The sequence below is a fragment of the Lynx rufus genome, unplaced genomic scaffold (genome assembly GCF_022079265.1).
Source record: "Lynx rufus isolate CCGP_SWC_20201006 ecotype Redwood Valley unplaced genomic scaffold, mLynRuf1.p SCAF_3, whole genome shotgun sequence".
Classification (NCBI taxonomy): Eukaryota; Metazoa; Chordata; class Mammalia; order Carnivora; family Felidae; genus Lynx; species Lynx rufus.
The window spans coordinates 132,701,593-132,718,243 of record NW_025814845.1 but is presented as its reverse complement, the minus strand read 5'-3'; the positions used below and the strand labels follow the sequence as shown (position 1 = coordinate 132,718,243).

At 35.5% G+C, this 16,651-nt stretch overlaps 1 pseudogene; it reads left to right on the top strand.

The window, feature by feature from the left end:
* The first annotated feature begins 13,325 nt into the window (after positions 1-13,325).
* LOC124521163 (cell cycle progression protein 1-like) lies at positions 13,326-15,992 on the top strand (annotated as a pseudogene).
* The last annotated feature ends 659 nt before the right edge of the window (positions 15,993-16,651 follow it).

Genomic DNA, 16,651 nt, shown 5'->3' with positions numbered 1-16,651 from the left:
TAGAATGAACTGGAAGATGTTATGCTAAGTGAAATAGGTCAGTCAGAGAAAGACAGATATCACATGTTTTCACTCATATATGGAACTTGAGAAACTTAGCAGAAGACCATGGGGAAAAAGAAGGGGGAAAAATTATTTCCAACAGAGAGGGAGGCAAACCCATAAGAGACTCTTAAATACAGAGAACAAACTGAGGGTTGATGAGGGGCGGGAGAGAGGGGAAAATGGGTGATGAACATTGAGAAGGGCACTTTTTGGGATGAACACTGGGTGTTGTATGGAAGCAATGAATCATGAGAGTTTACCCCTGAAACCAAGAGCACACTGTATATAAGGTATGTTAGCTAACTTGACAATAAAGCTTATTATAAATAAATAAATGAATGAATAAACAAACAAACAAACTAAAAAAAAAATACTGAGGTCTATTTTGCTGCTGTGAAACACAGTGGAAATATCATTGTCCTGGAGTGTGGCAGGTATACAGCCAACTTCCCAATTCAGCAAACAGCTTTCCCATCTAGTGGCCTTTGGATCAGGGCAGGAGCAGTGTAGTTCTAAAGCCCACAGCTTCTTAATTCAATAGCTGTCACAAGTGGCTGCTTTCCTGGAAGCAACGTTTCACACTGCAAGGTATTCTTGATAACTCATTTTAGAGTTTCTATCTGTAGCCCTTCTAAAGAATCTATAACCATTTACTATTTGCTTAACATAGCTAGAATGAATTTTACCCTACTTAGCAAAATCCTGACCATTAGATGCAAATGGAAATTTCTTCTATATATATCCAGCTAGTAGTTAAATAATACTAACAAAACCATACTAGACCTGAATACTTTAAAGACATTTCTAAAATGCCATGAGAGGCATAAACCAGAAAAGGGAAATGGGGAACTTTAAATTTGGTGGAAATGGTATGAATTAGGCACACATTGCTTTATATATCAATAGATTTATATAGCATTCAACACCAAAGGTAGTAAAAGTAAGCAAAATTAGGGAAGTTGAAATACTTTCATCTGTTTTAATTGATGAAATATTTTCCTTTAATTGGGTATAACAATAGCTATTGTGAGCCTGAGAGATTGAGTAAAATATTTTACCTGCTAAGTTAATAAGGAATAAAAAAAGAAAGGGAGGTATTAGATGTTAAAGCACTCAAGTGCAGTTAAGGCCAGACAACCTTGAAGTCTGGACCTGCTAAGTGATTCTCCTGGGGCACTGACATTCTCTTCATGCCATATCACAATAAATAACAGAAGTGTGCTATTTTTTTTTTTTTTACTAGTTATTTGCTCAGTAGGATCCAGATCACTACGGGATATGTAGGTTGTAAGAAATTTGTGAGACTTGGGAATCCATTCCTCTTTCTGTTTTCTCTTGCTTTATTTAAACTCTTTATAAATTGTCATATCATTTGCCATGAACTGTATACATTGGTCTCTTTTTACCATTCATATTACTGACTGATTGTATCAGCCCAGCAGATGGATATATTTCAAATGGGGAAACTATTAAAATTGTTTTCTGGTTGTAAGAGAACAGATTTAGATTTAATATTTCTTAAAGTTTGTTTTCTATATTTATTGCCATATTTTCTATAATGTTAATTTCTATTGAATATCAGCATTCTGTTTGTATTGTCTGCTTTCTTCATTGAATACATTTGTATTCAACCTAAATCATATTTCATTGGGATCATTAGCATTAACGATTATCTTTAATGTTCTATATTTCTTCAGTTATAATGACCATTGTATTATGCATTAGAGATTGTTTTACCTTTATTTTTATATTCAGTTGTATATATTTCTACTTTTATCTATTCATAGGTTTAATACTTTAAGAGCTGCATGCTTGTATTCATATTGATTTTTATTATGTGCGCTTCTTTAAAATTGTCTATAGGTCTATTTCTCTTCTTTCTGGTTTTGGATAGCATTGAAGATGGATAAACAACTTTTGACTTTACGTGGAGAATTGCACCAGCCACTTCTGGACTTTAATTATCTGTCTGCCCCTAAATGACTGAATGTATCCCCTGGAAATTCATATATTGAAATCTAATGTTCAATGTGATGGTGTTAGGAGGTGGGACCTTTGGGAGCTGGATAGGTCACAATAGTGGAGCCCTCATGAATGGGATTAGTGCCCTTTATAGATAAAGCCCTACAGAATTCCTTGGCCCCTTTTCCCATGTGAGGTTACAGTGAAAAAACGGCCATCTAGGAAGTGAGTCCTCATCAGACACCAGATCTGTGGGTTCCATGATCTTGGACTTTTCAATCTCCAGAATTAAATGAGTGAGAATTAAATGTCTGTTGTTTATAAGCTCTTCAGTTTGTACTATTTTGTTACAGCTTGCGTGGACTGACACCAGACATCCTAAAGTCTTTGAGGAATATGGTGAAGATTGTATCAAACCAATCCCTGAGATATACCTCTTTAGGTATACTACAATTTATAAAAATTTTTATGTTGATGAATGTGGATGTTGTTCATATGAGTTAATGGTTATATGTTATTCCATTTAATATTTAATAATATATTTTCCTATTCAGTATTTCTGTTTAAAATTTCTTATTTTTACAAAACTTCAAAAAACTTTTTGTACATGTCTTATAGAAAAAACAAGCATGATTTTTTGTCTACAGTGTACACATTGAAGTAGAATTGCCACGTTGTAAAGTATGTGCATCTTCAACATTGCTAGGTTGTAACAATTTCCCTTTAAAATGCTTATACCTCTTTATACTCTCACAAGCAATGAGTGTGTTTCTATTTCCTTCTCATTCCCACCAGTACTTGGTATCAGAGTTCAAAATTTTAAGGTTTTTTTTTCCAATCACCTTTGTTTTAACTTGTATTTTCCCAATACAATTAATGCAATTAATAATCTTATATGTTTATTGACCACATTTTTTCCATAAAACGTTTTCTCAAGTCTTTTTCTCTTTTTTTCTATTGTTCCTTTCTTCAGATTAATTTGAAGAAATTCCTTATATTCTGCATATTATTCCTTTGTTAGTTTTTTTCTATTGCAAATATCTCCTCCAAATCTATAGCTTAACTTTATACTTTGTGTTAATTATGTTCTTTTTTTATTTAAAAACATTTTAATGTTTAGTTTTGAAAGATAGAGAGAGACAGAGTGTAGTTGGGGAGGGGCAGAGAGAGGGAGACACAGAACCGGAAGCAGGCTCCAGGCTCGGAGCTGTCAGCACAGAGCCCGACGTGGGGCTCGAACTCATGAACCATAAGATCATGACCTGAACTAAGTCAGACACTTAACTGACTGAGCCACCCAGGCACCCCTAAATATGTTCTGTAATACAGACATTTTTATTGCAAAATAATATAGTTTATAATTTGTAAGTTATGTGTCTTAATAAGGAAATACTTTTCTGTCCTAAATTCACACAGACATGTTTTTTGTTCTAAGCATTTTAAAGTTTAGCTTTCTGAACTTTAATCTACATGGCAGTTATTATTTTTGTACATGGTAATGAAAAACTGATCTGGTTTCACCTGTTTTAAAGACAGACAACCATCTGTCTCTGGACACTTATTGCAAAATACCTGTTTCATCCACTGATTTTAGTGCCATTTTGTTATATTCCAAATGTGGATATTCTCTATATGTTTGGATCTTTCCCTTTTCATTTTATTTTTACTTTATTTAAGATATTTGCATTTAAGTTCATAAATAGGATTGGCATGTAATTTTCTTTACATGTAAAACTGTACATGTAAAGTTTTACATGTAAAACTGTTTTGTTTGTTTTGTTTTGTTTGTCCAGACATGATGTTAGATCACAGAGATAAGGACTAAACTTCAGAAATGGCAGAGAAGTGATGTGGCCCCTAGCTACTCCACGGCCCTGAACTGCTTGAACTTTTACATGAGATAGTACTATAGTTAGATTTTGCTTGAGCCTTAATTGGGTGATCAGTTTTATTTTTGACTGAAAAATCCATTTTTTTTTTTTTTGAGAGAGAGAGAGAGAGAGAGCGCGCGAGCCAGTCTCTACAAGCAAAGGAGGGGCAGAGAGAGAGGGAGGGACAGAATCCTAAGCAGGAAGTCCAATGCAGGGCTCGATCTCACAACCATGAGATCATGACCTGAGCTGAAATCAAAAGTTGGATGCTTAACCTACTAAGTCACCCAGTAAAAATCTAATGTTAAGCAATCTTACATATATTCTACATTTTCCCGAGCTGGCCTTCATATTTTTGTGTAAAACATATTCATTTTTAAATTTTCCAATTCATTGCAATAAGGTTTTTCATAATAATTTCTTATGATCTATAAAATGCTCTATGGTTACATGATATTTTGTATACCTTATGTTCTTTGTGAATTTGTCTTTTTTTTTCTTAATCAGATTTGATTTTGAATTAACCTTTTTAATAAACTTTATTGATTATTATTATTATTATTGATTCCTTGTGACATATGGAATCATTACTAATTTCTATTCTCAGTAATAGATTCTATAGCATAGGGAACTTTATTATTATAGGTATAAAAATATATAACACAGAAATCTTTTAAGGATGTGAGTCATTAAAAACTTGCTCTATTTCTTATGTAGCTCTTAGACTAGTTTTCCACAGCTTTGGTTTGGGTAATTGATTTCTTTTTTTAAAAAAGCATCAAGAATTTAAGGGCGCCTGGGTGGCTCAGTTGGTTGAGCGTCTGACTTCGGCTCAGGTCATGATATCCTGTCTTGGATCCTGTGTTTGAGCCCTGCGTTGAACTATGTGCTGACAGCTCAGGGCCTGGAGCCTGCTTCAGGTTCTGTGTCTCCGTCTCTCTCTCTGCCCTTCCCCACCTGTGCTTGCTCTCTCTCTCTCTCTCTCTCGCCCCCAAAAATAAATATACATTTAAAAATTTTTTAAAGTATGGATTTTCATATTTATTAACTATAAATATTCTCTTATCATAAAAATCTTCTATGTTGTTACAGTCCCATTTTCATTTCCAAATTTGTTTTCATTTTTATATTTTTTACTCTATGTCCTAGAGATTGGTCTGTTTTTCTGGTTTTTGAAAATTAGTTCTAGCTTTTATTTACATAGTATATTATTTGTTTAATACTACCTAATTATTTTTGAATATAAAATATTTTATTTATATATTGTTCTCTTTGTTAGCATTATTATTGTTATTATGTTTTATATCATAATCCCTCCAAAGATTGTTTGAAACATATTCCTAAGTGTTTAGATTATCAGAGGTGTGTAGGTCTTAGCAGAGGGAAGGGACTACTTTTAATGGAGTTTCCTAAAAAGTTGTCATCATTTCCTTATTTACTAACTATTTAAATGGCTTTTGCAGATCTTGGGTCCTATTTCTGTGAAAACTCTTCCCCTGTATATCTCTGATGAGATGAAAATCACATGATTTCCCTAAGAGATCTGCCTGGGGACAGACTGCAGTAATATTCAAGTCCTGTTGAATGCATTAGATGTATTGGGTCTCTGAGGCCTTGAGAGATAATAATGAATAAGAATCTTGCATGGTACCCCAAGTCTTTATTTTAGTACATTTCCCCAGGTTATTCCAATACCTGGGAATATCAGCCAGTATATCCTTCCCACTGTCTTGAAACAGTAAAGTGTTTTACTGTAATACATAGACATTTGTGTGGCACGAACGGAGTTTAACTATTTCCTAACCATATGCAAAATGGAACTTACAAAAAAAGGTTTATTTTATAATCTAAGGCATTAAATGAAGTCCTAATGGATTCAGAGTTTTGCTTCATTGTGTTATCTGTCTGGTCACAAGTATCTCTCAAGCCCTTGTCTAGCCACAGAAAGAGAAGATGGTTTCTGAACACCAGTTAATTTGCAAATAGAATACATTTTAAATTTACAAAGAGAAAAAACCTGTTTTGCTACATTTGGTGAATTTGAAATGTCTCCATTTTCCAGTTTGTTTATAAAAATGATTTTGGTTTTGTTAGCAGTGTGGCAGTATAACTCTAGGAGTGTAAGATTTGAATGACATTTGTAAGAATCACCCATTTCCTGCCAAACTCTCCGTAACTCATGCTCATTTTCAGTGGTCAATTATCTCCACCTGGGAGTCCTGCAGAAGTGATGTACTTATTCTCAAGGGATAGGTGTCGCTTCCATTTGATCACACTAATGGGATTCCACAGTGGCAGGCAACCCTGTTCATGTGGGCAGGGATAGCCCTGCTGGTGAAATGGCCTTCAGAGGCTCTCCATAAATTAAGCCGCACATCAGCGCTACTGGGCCTCGCATCTCTTGTTCTCTCACGCTCATTCAACGATGCTGGGGAGCTCAGACCTAGTTCATACTTCTCAATTTCTTTATTTCCATGATGCAGAATTTGGAGAACAGAAAAATCACATAAAACACACTTGGAATTATACTAACATTTAACGATCCAAGCTTTTTTCTGTGATTTGGTGAGCATTTATGCTTATTTGATGGACTGGCATCTTTTGTGCACTCTTCCAATGTGGCGTAATCAGTCCCTTGTTCTCAAGTTTGAAGCTAGAGCATCTTCTCTCAGTCCTCCTATTGTCTGCATGGTTCTGTCACTCAAAAGTTAGATTTGGAAGTAAGCAATAGGGGGCAGGGGGCACAGTGCAGAATCTATCTTTTGGTGGAGACGGTGATAGATTTGGGGACCCCATGCAATCTCAAAGCGTGAGCTGTAATTCTTGTGCTCAGTGACAGTGGCAGTGATAATCTCACTGAAGCAACACCCACGTTGTGGTTGCTGGCTCAAGCTGCTGGGACTGGCTCTCCAACCTTCTTAGACATCCTCTCAGTTTCCTAATATCCTTTAATAATGTATTAAGTGTTACTTAGAATGGGTTCTTAACTCTGCAACCAGGAACTCTGAGCTCGCACATTCTCTTGCATTGCTAGTCACATTCTGGACATTTTGATTTTCTTTGTCTTTCCCAAAACACCATCTGTCCCCACCTCGAGGCTCTTCAGTTGATGTTCTTTCTGCCCCAAACACAGATATACTCAGAGTTGGCATTTTTCATCTTTAGACTTCTGCTCTAACACTGCCCTTTCAAAGAAGCCATCCTGGCAATTCTTCTACTACTTAGTGATCTCTACCATGTTCCTTGCTTAGTTGGTTTGTTTATGTATCTTCATGTCTTCCTTACGACATGAGGGCAGAACCTTTTTTTGTTTTGTTTTGTTTACGAACGTATTCTCAGAATCTGAAGTAAAGCCTGGCAAATGGTTAGCATTCATTTTTTATGAATGAGTGGATGAATGAATGAATGCATGGATGAATGAATAAATGTGCCTAATGTATTGTTTCACTTTAAAGAGCTTTTTAAGGACAGTATTAAGAAACATATGTTTGTATTTTGGCCTAGTAAGAGAAAGAACTGAGAAACTCAAAAGAGAATTGAGATAGAAGTGGAGAGAATATGGAGAAAAGTGAGGGTTTTTCAAAGGGAAAAATGGTGAAGCCAAGTATAAAACCAAAGTGTAGTAATCTGGGGAGGTTATCACATGTACATTGATAGCAGCCTTGTACTCAGAAACTCATGAGAAACTGCGACGGATAAAAGAAAATCTAAGAAGTCCCTGCCACTTTAGTGCTATGGAATAGTTAGTGGAAAAGAAGGAAGGTTTATGGAAAAGGAAAGGGAAAGAGGGAAACATGTGAGTGATGCAGTCCAAATATTGTTGGAAATAAATTTCCTCAAGAGTTTACATTACTCTGAGTGAAAACTCTGAAACCATTATTTGGGGATAAGTTATTCAGACACAAAAATGATTGTTTGGGATTTGTGTTCCAAAGTTCATTCCTACGAAACAGATGATGAAGCACTAATAATTTTTGAGAGAAAATTGATCTCTAAACTTTAATATGTAATAGTGGAATAATAGCTAAATCCTAATACTGGCAAACTTGCAAATTATACCTCATCAATTACTTTTCTAATTAGTAGGTAGATATCTTGAGGCACTATGATCATTTAGATTTTAATTGTCAGACAGACAGTGTCATCTATAGCTACTCCTTATGTCCCAATCAAAAAAAAAATATGCCAAGATAGCAACTATAGTTTTGATGATTATAGATCATGGTTAATTGGGTAATGGGCATGATTCAGTTCTATTGCTTATTCAGTCAGAACATAATTATGATCATATTATCCACTATCCCATGAGCATATGTATGTTTTCCCCTCCAAAATATCTTAGTGTATAATGTAAATAAGTACATAAAGTTTCTCTCTCAAGAGGAATTACAGATTACAGTTGAATTCACTTAAAAGATATTCAGAAATCATTACAACATGCTAAGTGGATGCATACATACATAATGAAATTTATATAGCATGCCAATAATAACAAGGGCATCTAATGAACTTATATTAGGTACAGGGAGTTATTACCAGGGATTTATGTGCATTAACATGTTTAATCCCCATTGCTCTCTTATGAGATAGGTTCCTTATTATTCCCATGTTATACATGAGAAACATAGTTTTTAGGAAGATCAAATGACCTCATTCATTAAACAATGAATGAGTAGCAGGGTCAGGATTTTCATCCAGGATTCCTGCCACCAAGTCTGTGTCCTTAACCATAGAGCAACACTGCCTTGGTGGTGGGAATGATAGGAGTTTGGAGTTAGCCCGGATCAAATTCCAGTGCTGACTGTGACTTGAAAGCTATTCTTCATCCTCTCTCAAATTTAAAAATCTTCATTTGTAATAGATAAGCAAATAATAAGTAAACAAATAAAAATCATGAAATCAATCTATGAAAATATTTATTGCAAAGGTCTGAAAGTAATGTATTGTTTGAAAGTAAGGTAATGCATAGGGGCTCCTGGGTGGCTCAGTCTATTAAGTGGCTAACTTCGGCTCATGTCATGATCTCACAGATCATGAGTTCGAGCCCCACCTCAGGCTCTCTGCTGACAGCTCAGAGCCTGGAGCCGGCTTTGGATTCCTTGTCTCCTTCTCTCTCCACCCCTCCCTGCTCACAGTCTGTCTTTCTCTGTCTCTCAAAAAGTGAGTAAATGTTTAAAAAAATTAGAAAGTAAGGTAGTGCATAAAAGTACCTCGCATGCTGATCAGGATACGCTATGTCCTTGGGTAGCAATACAACTTTTCTAACAATGTTAGAAAATTACCAAAATAAACCAGAAATTCTATTGCTATTTTCTTCATTTTTCTATTTGAATGTGAGGGGGCTGCTGTTGGGAGATCACCCCAACTCCTGGCCCCAATACGCACCAAAATGGATTGTCAGGCTAGTGCATGCAGTGCAAACCTGAACGGTATCCCTTCCAGGGTTGTGATTTGCCTCTGTTGTTGTGTTTACTTCTTGGCTAATTTTTAAATGTAGTATTTAAGAAGAAGGACCCCTCCTGCCTGGTGTACCTGCTTCTTAACATTGTTGCTGTTGTATATAATTATCTATCACTGAAAAGCTAACAAATTGAGTTCCTCTTTCTTTTCTTTATTTTCCCCTTTGGGTACAATTTTCTTTTAATTTATTGATTTCAGGTTTCTGGATGATAGCAATAAGTTTGCAAATATAAAAGCAGACTTCTTATAGAACTATCATTTTACAGTTTTCAGAAATGCACAAAAAACCTCCAGTTGGGGATTCCTTTAGTTTAACAAATAAGATTGTGTTAAACCTCCCAGTGGTGATGTCTTCTCTCTTTGATTCATATTATTGGAAGTAATAATGCAGAACTGAAAATATTTCTCCAAATCAAAATTTATAATACTTCTGGAAAAAGACTGATGCATTAGATTTGAGAACCCTGTAGTCTTGGATTATCATTCTTCCTTGTTATTATACATTAGCATGGCTTACTCCTATTTTTAATATTCAAATGTAGATCATATAATCAAAAATACCATTAATTGACCACACCACATTACTGAAGAGACCTGAAACTGAGGTCATTTACATAAATCTAACATTAAAAAAGACTGGCCTTATATGAGTTCTAGTCTGAAATAAAGTAATGTATCTCATATCATTTCCAGTGAGATGTCTGATACTTGAATTGTCAAGAAATAGCAGCCTTTTTATACACAGGAATGGAGTCAGGGTTTCCTATATAGTGTGGAGTAAGGAGAGCCACGAGACACTTTTTGACCCTTTTCTCGTGTAAACCTTATATTATTGTGATGCTCACTTCACTTTAGCACATTTCCTTAACCAACCAAGAGAAGTGTATTTGTATCAGTAAATAAGTTATTGGTCTACAAATAGGATTAAATATTGTACCAGTCAACTATGGCATAGTATGTTGTCTTGTTGAGAAAACAGGATTTATTAATGCATTGTTGGTAACATATACTCTCATGAAAAAGAGGAGAGTTAGAAGCAAGTGGAAATTTGTGAGTGATTTTTGATATTGTGAGAGGAGATCATAGAAACAGAAGAACAGGGAGAACACTAGGTATTGAAGAGACAATAGGGCCAAAGGCAGCAGAAGACTTGGGTTAAAAGGGAAATTCACTACATATATATCTCAGTTTCTTTCTGGGCTATCTGTTCTGTTTCATACATTTACTGTTTTATCCTTTTGCCAATATCACACTTTGAGAATACTCTAGGGTCAAATAAGTCCTGAAATTAGGTAATACAAGTCCTCTAGTGGGTATCTATTTTGTCAATTATCCAATCATATGTTTTGTGCCCCTTTCACTGGCCTTTTGTCTTTTTACTGTTGATTTGTATTACTTCTCTATTTTTTCTGGACAGAAATTCTTGTTGGTTATACAAATTGAAAATGTCTTGGGGCACCTGGGTGGCTCAGTCAGTTAAGCATCTGACTCTGGCTTAGGTCATGCATGATCTCACAGTTCGTGGGCTTGAGCCCCACATTGGGCTCTGTGCTGACAGCTCAGAGCCTAGAGCCTGCTTCAGATTTTGTCTCTCTGTCTCTCTCTGCCCCTCCCCTGCCTGAACTCTATCTCTCTCTCTCAAAAATAAATAAACATTAAAAATAAAAAGTAAAATATCTTATTCCTACTCCTTGGCTTGCCTATTCATTTTTTTTAAATAACATTTTCATGTACAGCGGATATTTTCTTTAGATAAAGTCCAATTTATCTATTTTGTTCTTTTCTGGTTGGTGCTTTATGTGTCTATCTAAGAAATCTTTGCTTCCCTGAATGGCTTGAAGATATCCACCTATCATTTCTTTTAGATTATTTATAGTTTTAGCTTTTGCATTTAAGCCTACTATCCATCTTGAATCAGGTATTTACTGAAAAAAAAATGATAACATATGTCAACATAAAATCTTTGACAAGAATATGCACAGCAACATTATCATAATAACCCTACAGCAGAAACCCAATTACTATGAGGAAGAAATGGATAAGCAATCCTATTGTATTCACACAATGGAATACTATTGAGCAATAAAAAGTAAGAAATTACTGATATACTCACAACTGGGATGAATCTCACTAATGCTATATTCCACCAAAGGAACCAGACACAAAAGAATACAATTCTATGATTCCATGTATATGAAGTCCAAGAAAGAACAAATTATTTTAAGGTAAAGAAAATCAGAAAACGGTTCACTTTGGTACCAAAGTAGTGACAGGGCAGGTTCTTACTGTCTGAGAGTGAGAAGGAAGAACTTTCTGGGATAATGGAAAACTTCTGTATCTTGTTTTGAATGGTAGTTACATGGTGTATACAATTGTCAGAACCTATCAAAATAATGCCTGAAATTTGTAAATTTTATTGTATTGTACCTTATACATCAATATTTAAAAAAAAATAGAGGGGGCACCTGGGTGGCTTAGTCAGTTAAGTGTCTGACTTTGGCTCAAATCATGATCTCATGATTCATGGATTCGAGTCCCGTGTGAGCTCTGTGCTGAGAGAGCTGTGGGCCTAGCCCAGAGCCTGGAGCCTGCTTTTAATTCTGTGTCTCCCTCTCTTTCCCCTTCCCCTCCTCACGCATTGTCTCTGTCTCTCAAAAATAAATAAACATTAAGAAAATTTAAAAATTAAAAAAAAATAATAAAAATAGAGTTAGAAGGACATTAAAAGGGATAATGGAATTTTTTCAGAGACAGATATGATGTGAACAGTCATTTCATAAATAATATGCCTCTTGGAGTTGAACTGTCTACAAACTGTGGCTGTGTCCAGTGGTCATAGCAACCTATGCATAATAATGGGAGCAGCATTACCCTGACTTGAAGTAATATACAAGCGGCCATTTAACAACAGCCATTATTTTTTGCTTACTTACTTTGTTTTAAGCACTTCACAGATATTACTTCAATTAATTGATCATTAGAGGCCACAGTAATTTTTATTATCAACTGAGTATGCAGCTTTTCTTTGCCCCTTGCTAATGAGGTCAATATTGTGAGCCTGTGACTTTAAAATGGAGAAAATTCATCAAAAGCCAATGTGTGTATGAAGAGATGGTAAAGAAGAAAAATATCTCTAAACTAGGAAAGTGTTAATGTCAATTGTTTTAATGCCCAGGGCTAGCTCTAGGCAAATGTTTTAATAGGGAAGTTTATCTTCAGTATCTCAGGAGCCTTTCTTCTAATAAAATCACATCACTTTCACTGCTGTCTCAAACACTCCATTTCAACTCATGGGGCTTACCTACAACTTCTTTTTGTGTCCAATACATATTTGGTATGTTTCTATGCACATTGCTTGTACTGAATCATGTATTCCTCACAGTAAGCTTGTTTGGTAAGTACATTTATACTATTTACCTCCAAAACATATGGATTTAAATTGCATCTTATTACACTCTCATTTCTTCAAAAGTGCACTCTGCATCACCTCACAGAAATACAAGGTGATACTCAGACACTGACCACCTAGTAGAGGAGGTGGTTTTATCCATCAAATCCATTTAGTACAAATTATTCATAGGCAGCCATTTTCTCTAATTATTGATTCAACAAGTACTTACTAAGCACTGACTCTCTACTGGGAACACTTATTGACCCTGAGCGTTTAGATACTATAGAAGGACACTTGTGGAAGATAGTCTCAAATTCTCAAATTTCAGACATTTCGGGAGGGGTAATATTCTCTAATGCTGGGATCGTTGCCCTCCTGGAAATAACTCAGTGTTGTCACTTAAAAACTGATGCTGCCAATCCTATGTTGCACTAATTAGAGTTCCAAGCCATGAAGACTACAAAACAGAGACATGTAGGGCTTAGAACTGGGTGTGAAGTACAGATATCAAAGTACTTTCTACAGGCTATGACCGCCACCACTGTAGCATCTACCTCATTAAGATGGAGGTAGTGCTGTCCGTTCAGACCTGAAAAATATCTGAAAATTCCAGTGACAGTGATTTATCTTATGGTTGGACTGTCATCCATCATGAGGGGTCTGGTGTAGAGAGGTGAATTCTGAACATGGTACAACCAGTGACAGCTGTGAGCTCGCTCCAGAATGTACATCTTTAGAGCAAGAGAAGCTATAAGTATTGCAATCAGAGGAGGGAAAGAGTAGCTAAAATGGCACAGTGTTAATGGAAGAAGAAACTGCTGATCCAGCTTTGGAGGAAACAAAGTCAGCACTTGAGAGAGAAGAAGAAAAGTCATCTGAAGACAATGTCTCTTTTGGAGCTGTCCGTGATGATTCTGATATTGTTAACCGTAAGCCACCTAAGTTAGAAGAAAATGGAAATTAAGAAGCTATAATTGTTGGAGGGGCACAGAGTCCAGAAGACTTTAACATGGGCTCTTTTTCTAGCACCCAGGATACATCCTGTAATCCAGAAACTTTGTTTTCATCACAGGCTAGTGATGACGAATCAAAAAGTATTGAAATCAGTCATCAGCCTAGTCCTGACTTTAGATGATGGCATGCTAGGAAGAAGAGTGTTCTTAGTTCAGAATCTGAGGAGCAGCTACTTGCCAAACAAGAAACCAAACCCTCTAAGGAATTGTGTAAATGGCAGTTCAACAGTGGTCTCAATAAGTGTGTTATACTTGATTCGTGATTGCAATCGGCATGGGATTTGGATATCTCTATGGCATACTTCAGCTTCAGAAACATCAACAGTCAGAAAGATACATGAAGATGAACTGAATGATATGAAGGATTATATTTCCCAACAGGAAACAGGAACAAGCATCTTTTATAGATTATAAGTCATTGAAGGAAAACCTTGCAAGATGTTGGGACCTTACTGAAGGAAGGATGTCTTTTGAGACTCAGAAAAATAACCCTGATACATAAAATCAATATTTAAGAATATCTCTGTAGAAGGAAGAGTTAAGGAAACTAAGAGAACAGATTAGTATATTGGAAGATAAAGGGACAGGGACTGAATTGGTTACGGAAAATCAGAAACTTAAGCAGAATCTGGAAAAAAGAACTAAACACACATAGCTTTCTTAACCAAAGGGAGACTCTTTTCACAGAAGCAAAGATGCTAAGGAGGGAAATGGAGAGAGAACAACTAATAACCATGGCTTTAAAGGCGGAACATCAGCAGTGAAACTCTAGTGAGTCATATAGCAACTCAGACTCTCCCAATGTATTGAGTGAAAAAAAGGACATAGAAATCTTATGGGAAGGACTCACCAAATTGGAGCAGAAGCTAAACTTTGAACAGCAGCATTATGATTTGTGGGAAAGACTCTATATTTAGGCAAAAGATTGAAATGTGAAACAAGAAACTGATGGAAAAAAGAAAGAGGGCAGAGGAAACAACAGGGCTAAAAATAAGTCAAAGGAAACATTTTGGGTTTGGTGAAGGAAAAATTTGATGCTATGAAGAATTCTACCAAGGATTTTGTGAGGCATCATAAAGAAGAAATTGAACAGGCTAAGGCAGCTGTGAAAGAAAATCTGAAAAAAATCTCAGGTTCAGTTAAATCCACTTTTAGGCATTTCAAAGATACCACCAAGAATATCCTTGATGAAAAGGACAATAAAAGATTTGGTGCCACAAAAGCAGCAGCTAAAAAGCCAAAAGCTAAAAAGTCTTTTATTTAAATAATTTTTAAAAATTTTTATTCATTTTTGAGAGAGGGGGAGAAAGAGTGAGAGTGAGAGTGAGAGAGAGAGAGAGAGAGAGAGAGAGAGAGAGAGAGTATGAGCAGGGGAGGGGCAGAGAGAGAGGAAGACACAGAAACCAAAGCAGGCTCCAGGCGCTGAATTATCAGCACAGAGCTTGACGTGGGATTCAAACCCATGAACCATGAGATCATGATCTGAGCCCAAGTCAATGCTTAATCAACTGAGCCACCCAGGTACGCCCAACAACAGTCTTTAGTGAATGTTTACACTCACAGTATAGGCACGTACATAAAACAAGAATAATAGAGGTAAAGAGAGTGAAGGAAAGAAAAGCCAATTCACTCTGAAGAATTTAGAAAAAAAATACAAATTCACAGAAATGCAGTGCTGAGCATGACTAATGAAAATTATGATTTTTTTCAGAAGTCTTGTTCCGGTGTATGGAATGTGTTCAACAGGAATCCATTCATTTTTTAATATGAAAGTATTGAATCCTGTAAGGATAGATGAACTTATTTAATTAAAAAATATTTAGTAGAAAAACTGGATGGTTTTCATCATTAGGAAGAATGATCCATTTATCAATGAGTTTTCCTAAATGGTATCTTTATATATGATCAGAGGCTCTTCACTGACTTTGCTAATGATGTTAAAGATTATCTTAAAGACATGAAGTGATATCAGATAATGGTGGAGTGTTGGAAAAGTGGATGGACATATATATATATAGACACTTCTTTGGTCACACTCTTTCCCCTACTCTTTTCCGCAGTCAACCAGATAAAAAACAATGAATGGTAAATATTGAAAACTCCAGGCATCGAAAACAAAAGCAGAAGCACCCTTAGCCACAATCTTCTAAAAGAGAATGTAAATGACATAAATATGGTTGTGGTAATGGAAGACACATGGCAGATCTTGAAATAGAATTGGGGCAGTTACCTTTTGACCCTAAATATTGATCATCATGGTTAACTTAAATTTGAAAATAGTAACAGAAACATGGATGCTGTCCACAATGTTTGACGTTGAAACTGAAATAAAATTATCAAGATAATGTCTATCATTCCTACGTATCAGTTTGATGACTCTACATTATTACTCAGAAGCATCAAGCAAAAGCTTACTAACTTGCATTTTCCTGTAGTTGAGCTTTGCTGATTTTTTTTTTGCACTGTAAATGTTCAACTGTAGTTTTAAGGAAGTCAGGCATGCAACAGATTTTGTACATGCAATGAATCTTCCTTTTAGTGTATGAGCTTAGTGAGCTCAAATCATATGACAAAGTGTAATTAACACTGATATTTGTGTTACATTTTCAGTAGAGCTTGAAAAGAGTACATTGTGATGGAATTTCATTTTTAACATTTTATAATCTTACACTTGCTTCTTGTCTTTTTTTTTTTTTTTTTTTTTGGCTTCAAGAGCCCTATTGACTTGTGATGAATTTGCTGCCTTCTTATGAGTTTGCTGACTTGTTCTCTTGTGAAATTTCTTGGACATCTGAATATTGTAGAAAAAACAATAAAACTCACCATGAGGAAATCTAAAGGTCTTTATTTAAAATCTGGCATTTGTATTAAAATATGATTTTATATTAAAATATGATTTTATACTTTGT